This window comes from Antedon mediterranea, chromosome 5 (assembly GCF_964355755.1).
Source record: "Antedon mediterranea chromosome 5, ecAntMedi1.1, whole genome shotgun sequence".
In the NCBI taxonomy this organism is placed as follows: domain Eukaryota; kingdom Metazoa; phylum Echinodermata; class Crinoidea; order Comatulida; family Antedonidae; genus Antedon; species Antedon mediterranea.
The window spans coordinates 28,898,236-28,915,274 of NC_092674.1; the positions used below are offsets into that span (position 1 = coordinate 28,898,236).

Genomic DNA, 17,039 nt, shown 5'->3' on the forward strand with positions numbered 1-17,039 from the left:
TCCGTCACAAGTGGCGTATTAATATTATTTGGTTGAATTGTAGAATCTTTCTGAAATAATTAAGCTATGAGAATTATTATGGAGTCGAAACGTCGTTTATTTTTTAGCGTAATTTTTTCTTAATCTTATTATTGTTATAACTAAAATGCTTTTTAGATTTAAAAATAAAAAATAGATATTCAACATTAAACCTTTAATTTTTAGAGTTATTTATAGACAAGATTAGTAAGTATAGGCCTACACAGTTGTGCTAATAATAGTCCCAACAAGGAAAGTGTAAATGATAGAGATATTATCATATCTCTGTGGTATATCAAGTATAATTGACCAGAGAAAAATCCCATATTTGGTGCGAAGTCGTCAGTATATGTGATCGTGTAGTTCATGCTGGGTATATGAATACACAGCAAGGTGAATAATGAGATGTTTATCGCACAATGTAAGTATCGATACTTATAATTAGGCATGTATTAGACACCGTGTCTATTGATATTTGTGATATATACTCGCGGTTATGACCACGGCAAACTTCATAATGTATGTATAATTGTTTCTATAAATATACGTGGGCTTAAATAATTATATTAATAAATTATTCATAAATATAATACATTCATAATTAATAAATTTACATTTTTTTATTTCGGACATTCAACTTAACTCAATATTCAAATAATAGCAACTCAAATCAATTTATACCGTATCTTAAATTTGCAATTTTAAATTAATTAATCAAATGCATATTAAAATAGGCCTAATAATGCTGAAAAAAGAAACCATGAAAATGAGGCGAACGGTGGAATTTATACAAGAAGATATATCATTTGTGCCTCGTTACATAATATTTATGTGTACATAATAATAATTATTATAGAATGCAAGTAATGTATATTATACGGTTCGTCACATCGTTGCTATCCTATACCGAGTATACAATAATTATATCTTATCATAATATATACGTGTTCATAATAATATAATATTTTATTCAGTTTCATATCGTTACTCTAAACGTCAACGTCATGCACAGTTTGCCTCCTCAATAAATGAGTTGAAAAATATGTGCATATTGTTGGTTGATCTCCTGTCGATATGCGGAGCAGACGACTAGAACACAGCAGGGAGTATATTCATTAAACAATTTAATTAGTACCGTAATAACTGACGATCAATCTCGGTGAATTCGAGATATGACATCCCGTTTGGTTTTGTAGTCTGTTTTTATTTGATAAATGCGTCAATATTGTGTGTAGTATGGCTATGATACACTGGTGACAATTCATTCTAAAATAGGTCGTGACATAGGCCTATTACATTAATTTTAAACATTGTAGAGCGAAATGAGCAGCAGTTTATTGTGATTATGAATAATGGGTGTGGTGTTATAGTAGTTTTTTATTTACCTTTTTTTATTTAATTGGTATAAAAAGACTCGAAATACAACTCATAGTTGAAATGAAGAGCTTACATAGGAAAATGTTAAGTTCGTCTGGGGCTCCAGACAATGAAATGATTATAATAGCGAAGATGCCGTTGTGTACTCAAAGTACTATATTACGATTTAATATAGGCTATTAAAGATTAGGAGCTGTTTTGGGTTCCGAGGGTGTCCTCCTAAATATAAGTTTATAGGGAGACAACGACGGTTTTGAGTTTTTACCACCGTAACTCAACAAGGTCGTAAAACAGATCGATAATTACATTACTGAAATGATTAAAAACAAAACTATCAATTAATGTGCCGCTTTTAAATTGTCGGTCATCTGTTGTTGTTGGTTAGATACAAACAGCGAGAGAGTGACATAGCGATTGACTTGAGGCGGTGGTCTTTTGCAATTTCGTGTCACGCCCAAACTTCCAATCCATACGGTATCCATTACATACACTGTGTGAACTCTCATAACAGTTGGTAGCCACGTCACATCCTAAAAGTTGGTTCCCACAGGACGCAAATTAACCACGACCCAAGTGGACGGACGACGTATCGAGCAGTCGTCGTGATTGGTAAAAATGTTTGCGTTGCGCTTTCGTCACCGTGCGCGCGTCTAGGTGGAAACCAAGCTTTTAAGGCGCACCTTCTGCACACCTTATATATTTATTAACATTTATTTAATAATAAATTGTGATAAATGGTAGAGAGAAAAGTATAAATATTAGGCCTACATATACGACCGAAATTAATTGGGAAAATTCGGCAAGTGATACAGTAGTACGTCGGTACTGTCTTCCTATATATCAAGATTATGTGTAATGTTCTGTGAGGTTGCTGAATAAAATCTCACGTGTCTATTAACCTATCTGAACTTGGGAACAATTAGTTTGTACTATAACTCACTGTATGCGAAACGATGAACGTATCATAAACATCGGAAGACAGGTATATGCCGGATATATTCGAAAAACAACTCTTCCGGTTCTGCTTATCGAGTCTAGAAGCATATCGATAGAATTGTATTATCCGTGTGGCAGTCTCCCTCCCTCCCCCAGTTACCGACCTTTGCGCACTGAATTTTAGGAGAAAACTCACAGGACTATCATAATGTAGCTGAACGTTATTTCAAAAACTTGTAACAGGCCCTGGATTATTTGCTCTAATAATTCCAAAACAGATGGAAAGCAAAAAATAATAAAAAATAACGGATTTATCAAATTAATACTATCCTGTTTTTCATTTTGAGTCTCATCTTTCTTTGCTCGGCGGCGCGCCATACGATTGGCTTGTGCTGCTGCTGTTAAATAAACGCGATATTCCCATGTACAAACGCGTTTTTCACCCTATAGCTTGGTTCTCACTAGAACGCAACGCAAGACGTAAACGCAACGTAAGCGAGTTGACCAATCACAAGCTTTGAATTATTCGAACTTTCGCTTATCATTGGTCAACACGCTTGCGTTGCGTTATGTCCTTGTGTTTTGTCTCCAGTGGGAACCAAGCTTAAAGCTTGGTTTCCGCTAGAGACGCAACATAACGACGTAACGTAACGTAAGAGATTTTACAAATTAAAAGCGATGAATTACTCGAACTGCGCTTGTCATTGGTCAACTCGCTTGCGTTGCGTTACGTCCTTGCGTTGCGTACTAGTGAGAACCAAGCTTTACGTAAGGGCGAGCTTATGTTTTCGACACGGAACTCAACTGGAAGGAACTAGTTGCGCACAAGAGCGCTTCAGCGTGTTTTGCACTAGAACGCAACGCAGAAGCGACGTATCGACGCAAAGTGTTGTATTGCGTAATCACAAGTGGGAACCGATGACGCAATAGTGCTGCAAACATCGCAGGTTTGTCAATCAAGTCGACAATTTTTTGCAAGTGGAAACATATTATTAAACATAATTAGGCTTAAGCCAAACATGTGTATAAGATATTGCAGTATGCTTATGATATCAATGACAAATCTAGTTTTCAAGTGATTATTCCTGCGACGTCTTGCTATATTCGGGTCTACCTTAATTCCCTAAATCCATGTTAATAATAAAAGGATTTGTAGGCCTATTTATGTCATGTTTTCTTAAGAATGGATTAATTGGACAATGTGGCTATAGTTCGATTCTGATTGACGAGAAGGTAAATTATGTGTAGGCCTGTTTTTGAAGAGCATTGAAGAGTGACATTAATCTTTATTATATTTTTTATAGATATAGATAGGCCAAGTGATCTGGCTATTAAACAAAACAAGTAAACATGTATGCCTACGCGCTATCATTAGTCAGCGACGCCACGAAGACACTAACTAACCGCGTAGTAGTGGTTTGATAAAAACATGCGTTTCGCTAATAAAGCGGTTTATTTTAGACAGCTTCACCAACCGAGCTTGAAAAAAAATATTAAAAACATTAGGCGCGCCTTCAAACCATGGAGGTAAAAATAATTTATTTTTTACCTCCATGTTCAAATAATAACTTTAACTTGAGTAATTAGGCCTAAGTATGATGTTACTAAAAATCTAAAAAATTAATCAAATTTGTTATTGATAATATTACATAACAGGATATAATGTATATCAAAGTTATTAGTGTAAACCCTGTATCCTCTGGTTCTGATCTCCAATTCTTAAGCGCCTCATAGGCAATGATCATTGAATGGCGATACAAAATGATCGATTGAATGATTAATGGAGATAATACATTAAAAAAAAAAACATTTAAAAAAATCAACATTGATTAACGTAGATTTTTTATCATAGATTCCGACTTATAAATATTATGATTTCATTATTAATTATTATATCATATTTATCTCCCAGACTTGTAATAAGACTTTGTTTATGTAGAACATCTTATGTATGTATCTGAGGGTCCCTAATGATCAGCAATTGCTGGATGGATCACCCTCATTAAATATGGTCCAAAAAAATATCTATCTATGATTACTAAGCGTTTACATATCATAGGGGGCTATACCAATAATGATAGGCATATAATATTGTAATTAAAACAACGCCTAATAGGCCTATCATAACATTATGTGTATCATATCATGGTGTCCTTGAGTTTTCATGTTATCATTATGTCAATATTTTGTCTTTTTTTGCGGTCGATGCTCCCTTGTTTACTCAATGAATACAACAACATGTTTTGATTTTAGCATAGGCCTACAAAAAAACCAGCAAAAAACCACGGTGAATACGAGGCGCCGCGTGGTACAAACGCGAACTTATTGTGAATTAAATACAAATCAATTATAAAAGAAGCCTTATGTACAATAAATTATATGTAAAAATAACTTATAATTTTAAAGAACAGAAAGCACTGGTAGATTTACAAACTTCAGTTTGCCAAGAGTTTGTTGTTGCTTTAGGTAAATTCAGTATTGTGCCGAGATGCGCCCCGTAGTTCCGATAAAGTCGATTTAATCTGGATTTATTTTGTAATATCACTTGAGCTATTTTTTCTCATACAACCTTGACTGTCCTGTTTGTTTTCGTCTTTTATTCACACTCTTCATTGTGAACAATGTGCTGAGAGTGATTCATATTTTAAGACACGTACTATAACTGCAGGAGAATTACAATAATAGACCATGTTGTTGAACTATAAAAAGGATCGTGTTTATAAATATTATATATCAAATTAGCCTAAACAAGAACTATTTCTTACAACAAAAAACGCCGCTCGACTTTTTTGACGTAACCTTTTATCTATTGTTCTTTCGTCATTAAATTATTGTTTTGTAGACTTTCTTCTCTCAGATGTGCTTTGGGGTTTGAGCATCCACAGTCCGAGTTTCCAAATACCCTTTTTTAGCCGAAGTAGGCCTAAATAATAAAAACCTACTGCATGGTAACTGTTTCCTAATGATTCCGTTCTCTAGAATGTAACTGCCTAACGGAGCGGGGCGAAACATCCAAATTATTTATTCCATTACTATAGCATAATACACTATAGACATTTTTCCTCGACAGAACAACACATAGTTTCAAACAAAATCACTTTAAGGGGGACATTACTGTCGCACAACAAATTCTGCTACGGCTGTCGAACAATAAGTGTATTTGAAAAATGTGTATAATGTATATAAATAAAATAAATACTTATATTATTAATAATAATATATACTATAATTTAATATAGTTTGTTCCATATTTCTGTTTCGATTAATTTAGAAGGTGTATCGAAAATTTGTACGTAATATCAAAACTATCAATTTATATATCAATAAAGCTATTATTTTCAAATTTCAGAAATGCAATATAATAGGCCTATGTTTTGAAGGTATAGATTGTTACGCGATATGTTAAAAGCAAAATTCTTACAGGCTTTACAGAACTGTAACACTGATGTACGGGATCAATAACGTTACCGACATCATAAGATCCATGAAAAAAAATTGTTATATTACATATTTAGTAGTGTTGATAATACCCGGCGTCATATAAACAACCAACGGGCTCATGTGTCGAAATATATCAGATTTTGTTTAAATGTTTGTTGTCATGGTAATTAGACGTAAACAAGATACGAGAAAACGATGGTATCATTGGTAATCGATACAAGTAAATTCAATAAATAATTGTTTCAATTACTAAAAATATAAGTATATAAATAATATCATAAATAAGTAAAACTTCAAATGTCAATTTCTTGGCGAACTTCTTACGTCATAATACCCAATATCATATCTTTAAATAGTAAGACACCAAATTATCTCTTTAATTTTCGTTGCTATTTATAGGCATCCTTTATAGATAATCCTCTGATGACGTAGGTCACGCTAGAACGACCGCGGGTGCTACTATTTCTAGGGTCGTTAAATTTTAATTTAACAAATTAAACATTCATCAATTTTGTCTATCGCCAAGCGTTCCGAGGTGTTAGATGGACTTTTAAGTTGTAGAATGATACAATACCTAATTGTGTTTCTATATACTGTATAGGCCTCTAGTAGTAGTAGTAGTTGTGGTAGTTGTAGTAGTAGTAGTAGTAGTAGTAGTAGTAGTAGTAGTAGTAGTAGTAGTAGTAGTAGTAGTAGTAGTACAGTAGTAGTAGCGGCAGCAGCTCTAAGCAGCGGCAGTGGCAGCAGTGGCAGCGGCGGCAGCAGCAGTAGTAGTAGTAGTAGCCCTTACAAAAAACGACGCAACGCAAGGACGTAACGCAACGTAAATGGTTTGACCAATCACAAGCGATGGATTATTCGAACTGTCGCTTGTCATTGGTCAACTCGCTTGCGTTGCTTCTACGTCCTTACGTTGCGCCCTAGTAGTAAGAACCAAGCTTTATATTCTAAAATGTGGTTCAGGGCGGATCCATGATTTCTGAAAGTGGAGCGCTATAGGGGGTGAAACGTGGGCCGAAAATAGAAATCGCATGTGGAGAATTCCCTATAAGCCAGATGTGTCTGTGTTTTACTGCAACTACAATAGATAATCACATTCTATTTATAGACAATGGCAACGATTTTACCAATTTCGTTGAGGACAAACACACAAAAAACAGGAATCTAAACAAACATGTCACATTAAAAAGACTTTTGAGCATTGTATACTGTATGTATTAAGCTATGTCTACACTATCAAACTCTATGTGACAACAAAATGTGATGTGACGTATGCTATATTTGTAAACATCCTTGTTTTGAACATTTACATTTTACGAGTATCCCCCTTTTCACTCCTTTTTTTAAAACATTGTAAATATTGTTGGGTTTGTATTGTGATTAAAGTTTTTTTAAATTTCTGTTATAAATGAAAAATAAAAACAAATATATATGTAAGACAGGTGCAATATTTATACCTGATTAGTTTTTATCCTGTATAGGCCTAAGTATGTTTTTAATACGTAAATAATATTATGTAAATAAATAAATATGGACATGATGATGTCATATCACTACCATATTTCGACATCTTACTAATTTGGGCACTTTTTTTTGTCAAACTAGTTTGATAGTGTAAATAGAGCTTTAGGCTATTCCTGTGTATGACCAAAATAATAGTTAGTAACTTGATTCATGTTTTTGTAATAATATACTATCTATCAGGTATACTAATTAAAAACATTACTATTTTTGTACAATCTTGATGTTGTATCAAATCAATGTCGCAATGCAATCTAGTTAAATTATTTTTAGACGACGTGCGTCCTGTGTTTTCTCTTTCAAAAGGTCTCCATATTCAAAACGAAAGGCGTCAACATTCTGACGATTCACAACGAAATGCGTCAACATTCTGACGATTCACAACGAAAATCGACAACATTTGGACGATTCACAACGAAATGCGTCAACATTCTGACGATTCACAACGAAAATCGTCAACATTTGGACGATTCACAACGAAATGCGTCAACATTCTGACGATTTACAACGGAAAACTACAACATCCTGACGATTCACAACGGAAAGCGTCAACATTCTGACGATTCACAACGGAAAGCGTCAACATTCTGACGATTCACAATGGAAAGCATCGACATTCTGACGATTCACAGCGAAAAGCGTCAACAATCTGACGATTCACAACGGAAATCGTCAACATTCGGACGATTCACAACGAAATGCGTCAACATTTTTACGATTTACAATGAAAAGCGTCAACATTCTGACGATTCACAACGAAAAGCGTCAACATTCTGACGATTTACAATGGAAAACGTCAACAATCCGACGATTCACAACGGCAAGCGTCAACAATCTGACGATTCACAACAAAAAGCGTCAACATTCTGACGATTCACAACGAAAAGCGTCAACATTCTGAATCAACATACGATTCACGTTCCACCTCCCCATCCCACTAAAATATTATTATGATTATGATTATGAGAACATGTTCCGAATATGAGCACTGCTTCAATAATTTAACAGTTATTATAATATATACATGCACTGATAAGGGCTTCGCTACTTTATGGTTTTATTTAACTTTATCGTTTTGATTTGCTTTTCCATTGAGATCCAGTCACTGATAACTATTTTCAGTAATTTGCCTTTGGATTAATAATATACGGTAGGCCTATACATAATATATATAGATAACTGTGCATGGCCTGTTTTATGTCAAGCGTTGGTATCCCCTATTATAATCTCTCTCACTATACATATAAAATAAAATATATCGATGAGGTTCGAACTCTTGTTGTTCGAAAAAAACACTATAAACCAACATTTCCGCCAAATAACTTTTGATCGAGTGGCCCTGCCCATCTTTGCTGACCACAAAAAAACAAAACTGTAAACACTCATCATATATGCCAATACCGGATTTTATATATTTTACAAGGTAATGTGTCAAGAACAGGAACAAAAGATTTTGTTTAACAAATCCAGGGACGTATACCAGCTAGGTCAGTGGCGTGTTTTGTGAATGTATACCACAATTGCAAATTGTGGTAGCCTATACGAAATAAGTTTCTTAACCATAAACTAGATGCTTAATACTAGGCTTATAGCGATTTTATTTTATTCATGCTCATGTTAATTAACAATTCCCTGCTCAGACGGTAATAAAACACTGTAATAATTATTAATAATAAATATAAGGCCTGTCCCAGTGACTAATTACTAATCTATTTACAGAACGTATGATCAATTCTTAATCATCCTAATGTAATATAATGCTTCTGACGTATAAGTCATTTAGGCCTATAGGCTACAGGTGCCGAAGAAATAATTAGAATAATTGAGGGTGAGTCAATACAGTACCATAGTTTGTATGTTTTGGACTCCCGGTACTGTTAGCATATCTATTATTTTATTCCAGTATCATGATAGTGTCACATGTATCACATGTGATGTTTGTATCATAGTCGACCTAACACTAAAACATAACCTTCCACAATTCAGGCATTGTACAAGCTGTATTACTAAATTTACCATGATAAGGAACATTGTCATCACATGTATCACAGTGATATATATATCATATCTAACCCTTCCATGATACAGGTACAACATGTGATGTATATGATTATATGGAATTACGAAATGTACCTATGATACGGAACAAATACTGTATCACGTAGTTTACTCATCAACATGAATAACTAATGTTTCGATAGCTAATGACATCGTTTTTTGAAAAAAAAACATCATGATTGATTTTTATACATGCATTTGCGCGAGATAATTCCAACTGGTCACAGTCATAAATCCATATATTGTTTTAAAACATAACAGTGCAGACATAAGCATTGGTACTGGTACTGGTATAGATGACGAGTTGTACTGAATTGATGGACGGGCCTATTTAATTATAGATCCCATATCATGTTTTTCCGGATTATTATTCGATTATCAAAAATAGTAATACAATATAGGCCTAGTCTAACAGTAACAATATACGGACTTATTATAGTGCTGTGGTGTGTAATGTGTAAAGGTAGAACATGTATACAAAGCTCAGAAGAGCAAGCCCCACACCACGCAAATTATTAGTGCTTCTCGATCGTTTCCTGGATCCCATGGGTAGGTCTATCATTTTTAAATTCTGCTTGGGATCACCATCAGTGTTAATTAATTTTTGTACACGTTCAATTAATCGCAGTATTATAAAAACAGGGAAGATTGAAATTTGTAATTTAACTTCCCTGATAAAAATAATCAACAGTACCGATAAATAAGTATTAATGCCTATTATGTCTTAAAATATGTTGTTTCCATATATTTAAACGCAAATTGATCCATTTTTTCTCCCGTTGTTTTTCTCAACCAGCCCAAACGTTTCCTTTGCGAAAACCAGACAAGAAATACTATTGACAAATAACAGGAAATATTTACGTTATGAAACAATTCGACCTTATACCTGTATGAGGTCAATTTATTCTGAATCCATAACCAACCTTCACTTGTGTAAACTCGATTAATTTCGGGACGTGGACGTGGACTTTATTTTGTTTAATCACAAAATGTAAATAAATTAATTTTATGTTTTATTTAAAAATACACATATCATTCATTCATTCATTATATCATAACAAAAAACAAATACTGTACTTAAATAATAGTTAATGGTTTTAAATTTATATAGCGCAAAATACAAACAGTCTCTATGCGTTATTTAGCACAAGTGTAAAAATGAAAAAGTTGATGAAAATAAACCATGAAAAGGTCTAATAAACCGAATAAATTGACCAATTAAAGACAAATACTATAGTTATATACTATACGTTATCAGAATAAATATAAAATTACCCTATTTATGGTGTAGTTTTGGCTCCTTAACAATGGTTTCATTATGTTCGCGAGGGGAAGGGAGGGGGAGGTGGGTTACTCCCTTTACATACGCCACTCTCAACTTAACACCACCCATATATATTTTAAGATTCTATAGCATCCCATAATAAGTAAGCCTGGATTTAGGCTTGTGGCCCTAGTATATCTCTTTGAGAGAATTCATTTTAAACAATTTATATACTGTATTATTCATTATTACTATCCTGCGTGGCACTGAAATAAAGCTAGTATATATTATTTTGTTATATAAAAAAATAATATTGTAAAATATGCAATATGGCAGAAATTCGCATTCCTGGAAATGTTAGCTATTATATTATATTGTGGGTGGACTATTCAAAATGACAACAAATAGCATAGCATAAAAATGTCAGCTGATATTGTCATAAAACATATGATTATCTGTCGTTTCTTTCTCATTTTGTTTCACGGTGCATGGATAGATTCCCGTTCAGCCCATTGCGTAGGCGAAAGTAGCTTGTTAAATTAAAATAGCTTTGATAATTAGCCTACAGTAAGCCATGCTATCCTAGATATAATATGGAAGATTTATTGGGTGTCACGTTGGCGTTGTTAAATCTAGGATAAGGGTTAACATTTTAAACAATGAAATCAAATCAACAATTATTAAAATGGATTGTTTGAGAAATGGAATAGAGTGTAACACACGGAGCGCCGTCCGACACACGGAGCACCGTCCGACACACGGAGCGCCGTCCGACGCACTATACCTTGTAATTACAACGTTCACTCTGTACAAAAACTATGGTTTGTAAGCAGAATGTGTGGGGTATCGGACGGCGCCGCGCCCCGTAGAAACATGCATGCTTTTGAGTCAAATGTTCATTTTTAAAGCTTAATTAAGCACGAATTACACACATTTTTTTACTAACAAATGTACCTGCCCCAGAGCGGGTACTCTCCTTGCAGCTAGTTCCACCCCACCCACACACAATATTGTTACATTTCTCCACCCATTCTGCATTAAGAAACATTTTTAATTCACGTTTTACATCACGCATGAATAAAAGTCTACACAAGATTAGCCTATTATTGAGAAAAATGTTTTCAAAAATTTGAATTGTGTTTTGATAATTCTAGCGAAAACATATTCTAATGCAATTATTGTTATATGTCATCATTTAGTGAGGTTAAAAAAATGTATGGACATCACATGACGTCACTGAATTGTTCAGGTAGCTTAAGCGATATGTTACTGCTGACGTAAATTGTAATGTTACTGTTTGTATAAACAATATCGTTATGAGGTGAAGGAGGAAATGGGACACACGTTCTTTCCCTAGACAGAGATAGAGAGAATTATAAAACTACACAGGAGAGAGGATGAACAGCATGTAAATTATAAATAGGTTCAAAATTATTTAAATCTAAAAGTAGAGGCTTAAATATAGAACATAACAGACATGGAACCATGAAACACATAGTTCATTTGAGCTTATTACCGTTTCAACATAATATAGAACAGAATCTAAGCACAACTTACGACACATGGAGCCACATGAGCTGGGAAGGTATCCAAACATAGCGGCCCTACTGGACTGTTTGGGTTTGATGCTGGTGTTAGGGAGGGGAATGGGGTTATGATCGTGATTCATTGTAGGCCTATAGGCTGCAATGCAATGGTTTTAAACTAAATTTGAAAAGCTGTATTTGCTTGTCTAAAGGAAGAGAGAGTTGTACGTCAGTTCGTTATAATTATGTAGGCCTACATAAAGGGAGAGGTAAGGTAGGGGTGGGCCTATGCTTGTGATAGTGGGAAGGTTTTTATCCGGCATGGCGTGAATATTTTCGCTAGTTAGGGTGAAAAAGAACAGAGGGTGGGGTGGGTGGTGTAACATTCAACCGAGGCCCAATGTAAATTGTATTGCTGTCAATTATATTATAACTACCTACATCGGTGGTACATTGACCAACTGAAAAATATAACATTGTGTACCAAAGCTGATGATACTGCGTCACATAACAGAGGCGGACATTTATGAACTTGTTCGAATGTCCTCCGTTCCACCCCAGACAAAGCAATGAATCCGCCACTGAATAATGGTAGGCCTGTTGTTACTACTTCCACAGGGGAAATGAAGCATCCGGCAAGAAGAAATTGTCAAATCATTGATATAAAACAGTATAGACTTTAAGGCCTATCCCGCGCGGTTAAATACTTGTAAATAGTGCTTTATTTTGGTTTATCATTGTATATCACTGTTCAAATTAGTATGTGTTTTGAATTTTTCTAAATTAATAACTGTGATTACGACTCGTGGCATGTGTTTATTTTCTGCGAAAAAGAGATTGAACATATGTTTAGATTTTATTGTTTCCGGAATATTTGATTTTCAGTAAACATATGAAATTCATTCGTATAGTTACGAAGTTCCAAAAGGTAGGCTACATAAGGTATATTTACAAAGAAACAATAGATGTGCTAACCAACGTTCACCCTCCCACACCCCGCTTCCCCCCCCCCACCCCCTCGTTGGATCCGCCTACTAAGTTCTAAGAGTTTCTATTCTATCATTTCTAAATTTAAAAAAATAAATAATATTATTATATATTATATATCTTGTTTTAGTGCGAGATGGTTTTTTTTGGTGCGGATTGATAAGCCTGGCTGTTTCTTTTTTGAAAGGTACGGTAAAACAGTGAAAAGTGAAATTACTTAATTTCACTCTTTCCTGGGTAAAATTCTATTTTTAAATTCACTAGATTTTATCAGCCTTGTAATATGTCAATGCTAATAATTCATAATAACAATAATGATTCATTTTCAACATAACATAATTGATTATTTCCGACTTCGCCAGTGACAACCGGCCGAATGAATCCGAGTCAAGTTCAAGGTTCCGATGTTTGTCATTTTGACCCGAAAAAGAACGAACATTATAAATTAGAATTAATCCGGTCGGTCAACGAATAATGATGAAGCGAAAAATTAATATGTATATAATTCATAACTGTCATGATTTTTTGGACACGAGAGTCAAAAGTTTTTCATAATTAATGCCAACAGTTATTTATAGTGGATGATACAGTAATAATACAGTCATCGGAGCAAAAAACGTCAGTATTTCCTAAACCTGCGCTTTATGACACTGATAGACGCGGTAACGCGCGCTTGCAGGTTTTGTGTCTCGTAAAGCTTGGTTCGCACTACGCAAGGACGTAATTGCAACGTAAGTTATTTGACCAATCACAAGCGATGGATTATTCAACATTTCGCTTGTCATTGGTCAATTCGCTTGTGTTGCTTCTACGTCTTTAGTGAGAACGTGCAATAAGTAAGTCTTTGTTTATGTAGAGCATCTTGTGTATATGTTTGTCTTATATGTTCTAGTGCAGTATATGGAGAGCCATCTCGATAGTGCTTTGCACTCATGGCAATCCTCAGGGTGCTGCACCGCTGTATTGTCATGTATTGTTGTACCTGAAAATTGAATAAAATAAAAAAAATAAAAATAAAAAAAAGAAATATATAAAATAATTTTACCTATATTGTATGCCTCAGAACGTCCAATCTCATTTTGTGGAAAATGAGCATTCATTCAGTTTCGAACGTAATATGCAATTACTACGGTACTAAACGAACACTTCATAATACACTCTTTAAAATATATATTTTTTTAAATTCCATCAATTTTAATTTTAATCAATACAATGCACAAACGCTAATCGAGTCAGCAACACATAATTCATGTAATATCACAATGTGAATGTACTGCATTCGACCGTTGTGTGGCTTATTCCGATAAACCATTTCAACATTATGAAACCATGGAATTAGCTATCAAATCAAACGATAAATTATACATAAGCTTAGAGTTTAACCAAGAGTTATATGCCGTGAAATTAAATTGATATTACATATCAAGTGCGGCAAGTAAAGGTTAGAGTGTGAGCTTGAGGATGAAGTTCATGTTAAGGACAAAATCAGGCAAAAGTAATGTTACCCTAACGTACGGCCAGGAGGAGGGGTTTGGACGAGTAGGAGGGGGTAACGGCCAGGAGCGATACCTCATTCTCTGTAGGCCTACTGTATCTCCATTGTGGCATCATCTGTCCAAGCATAGGCCAATTATTTACCATACTGTATCGAATGTGCAGCTTGTTAAGTTTAGGCACATTATGTAATACAGTGAGTGTGGCATAGTACCGTATTAAATGCGCAACTATTGTTAAAGCGTGGTTCCCACTAGCGACGCAACGCAAGGGCGTAAAGCGTGGTTCCCACCAGCGACGCAACACAAGGACGTAACGCAACGCAAGTGAATTGACCAACCACAAGCCATGGTTTATTCGCTTGTGATTGCTAACTGTCTATAACTTCGCTTGTCATTGGTTAAAACGCTTGCGTTGCGTTTACGTCCTTGCGTTACGTTCTAGTGGGAACCAAGCTTAAAGCAACGCAAGTGAATTGACCAATCACAAGCGATGGCTTATTCGCTTGTGATTGCTAACTGTCTATAACTTCGCTTGTCATTGGTTAAAACGCTTGCGTTGCGTTTACGTCCTTGCGTTACGTTCTAGTGGGAACCAAGGTTAAGGTAAATTACGTAATACAGTGTGGCATAGTACCGTATTAAATGCGCAGCTATTGTTAAGGTTAGGCAAATTACGTAATACAGTGTGGCATAGTACCGTATTAAATACGCAGCTATTGTTAATGTTAGGAGTCTATGACACACGCCCATGTGACACTATATTTACATAATTTATATTTACAGTAGGCCACACCGCCCTACCGAGAATCGGTTAAGGATCGGACAAAACATTAACGACCAGGAAGACGGCGGGGCGCTCACGAGAGAGTGGGACGCGCACGAGAAGGTGGGGTGCGCACGAGTGTATTGTAGGCTTACAACTATTAAAGGCCTATAATAATATTTACTACTTTTGCATTACGGTACTGTATCTATTGTATCTATTGTTTAATTATAATTATGACTACGATCATCCTAAACACAATTTCATTATTCAATAACAAATACATTATGCAAAGATATTATATTTATTGTCACGCATTTCGGAAGTGATCAATAATTGTGTTTGTTATATCGCATTCCTAATAAGAAGTGCAAATAAAAAAATGTCACAGAAAGTCTCGGATGTGGTTGCTTACGATTTAAAAATAAGTTCAACTGTTTACTACAATACTAATCTTACCCCTCCAAAAAAAGAACGTTTTATTTATGTTATGTTATTTATTAATCTGTTTTTATTATTAGTCAAATCAACACAAGTCATTCGCAGCCTATCTGTCATACGTTATTTAAGATGATCATAAAGAACAAACGTGAAGACAGATGAAGATAAACCGGATTCGAAACTTCAACAACATTACGTACGTCTTTACGTAGATCGTACAATAACAAGAAACACGAAAATATAATATGTCAGGATATTTTGTAAAAGTGTATACGGTGTAAAAGACACGTGCTTGTGATATAGCCATATGACATCAGCATATACTTGGAAAATAGTATTCCATAACAATTAAATATTTGATGGTTGATAGTAAGGGACGGATCTAATTGAATTGCTTTATTTTTTATAAACAGAAATAAATAGAAATATACATTTTGAAATTCTTTTTATTATAATGATTCTCTATTGAAAGTAATAATTTTTACGCTATTTTATATTTTTGTCAATTGTTCTTTTTTGCCCCTTTAAATCTTTTTTTTTTCACGTTTCATTGTTATAGATTATATTTCTATCTTTGCTGCAATTGAAGGAAATTAATGTTTATTTTCATTTGATTTATATGTAAATCCAATGCACATTATGTTTTGTTAAAGATATATTGTCCCCCTGAAAAAAATATTTTTTGGAATGTTGTTGTTGAATATGCTATTTTAATGTCACATAATACTATTTATAGTTATTCACTTTTTTTTACCAAACATTGGATCGAAAATGTACTGTATTTACCCGAAACTGTAATTTAAAGCAAACAAAAAGTCAAATTGACTGGAAGTTTATGGTTGAATTATTAACCGTTTATGTCTTGTTATAATTGAAAACCGTATTATTTTTCTACAGAAGTGATTACAGACCTTTATCAAAACTGCAAAATGGCCTATTCAAAGTCCTTTTTTTTTTTATTAATCTTCATTTTTCATGTTTTTGGGGAACAATACATATCTTTAATATTATTTTCCTGCTTTATAAGCAACCATTTCTGCTTTGTACCCAAAAGCTTTTGGAGGCGTGCCTTTATAACTATGCCTTTTGTTTGTTAGCTGATTTGTTATCCTTTGTTACAATTCTCTTCACCTGATGATGGGCTATGCCCAAAACATGTCGTAAAAATTAACTATATTGAGGCAGTTTTAACTTATTTGATTTTGATTTTT

The 17,039-nt window shown here is 34.3% G+C and overlaps 1 long non-coding RNA gene across 1 annotated transcript; it reads left to right on the top strand.

Moving 5' to 3' along the window:
- Positions 1-368: 368 nt before the first annotated feature.
- Positions 369-15,933, top strand: LOC140048600 (uncharacterized). Its single transcript, XR_011845099.1, has 3 exons — positions 369-439; positions 15,408-15,510; positions 15,909-15,933. It is a non-coding gene; the product is annotated as an uncharacterized lncRNA (long non-coding RNA).
- The last annotated feature ends 1,106 nt before the right edge of the window (positions 15,934-17,039 follow it).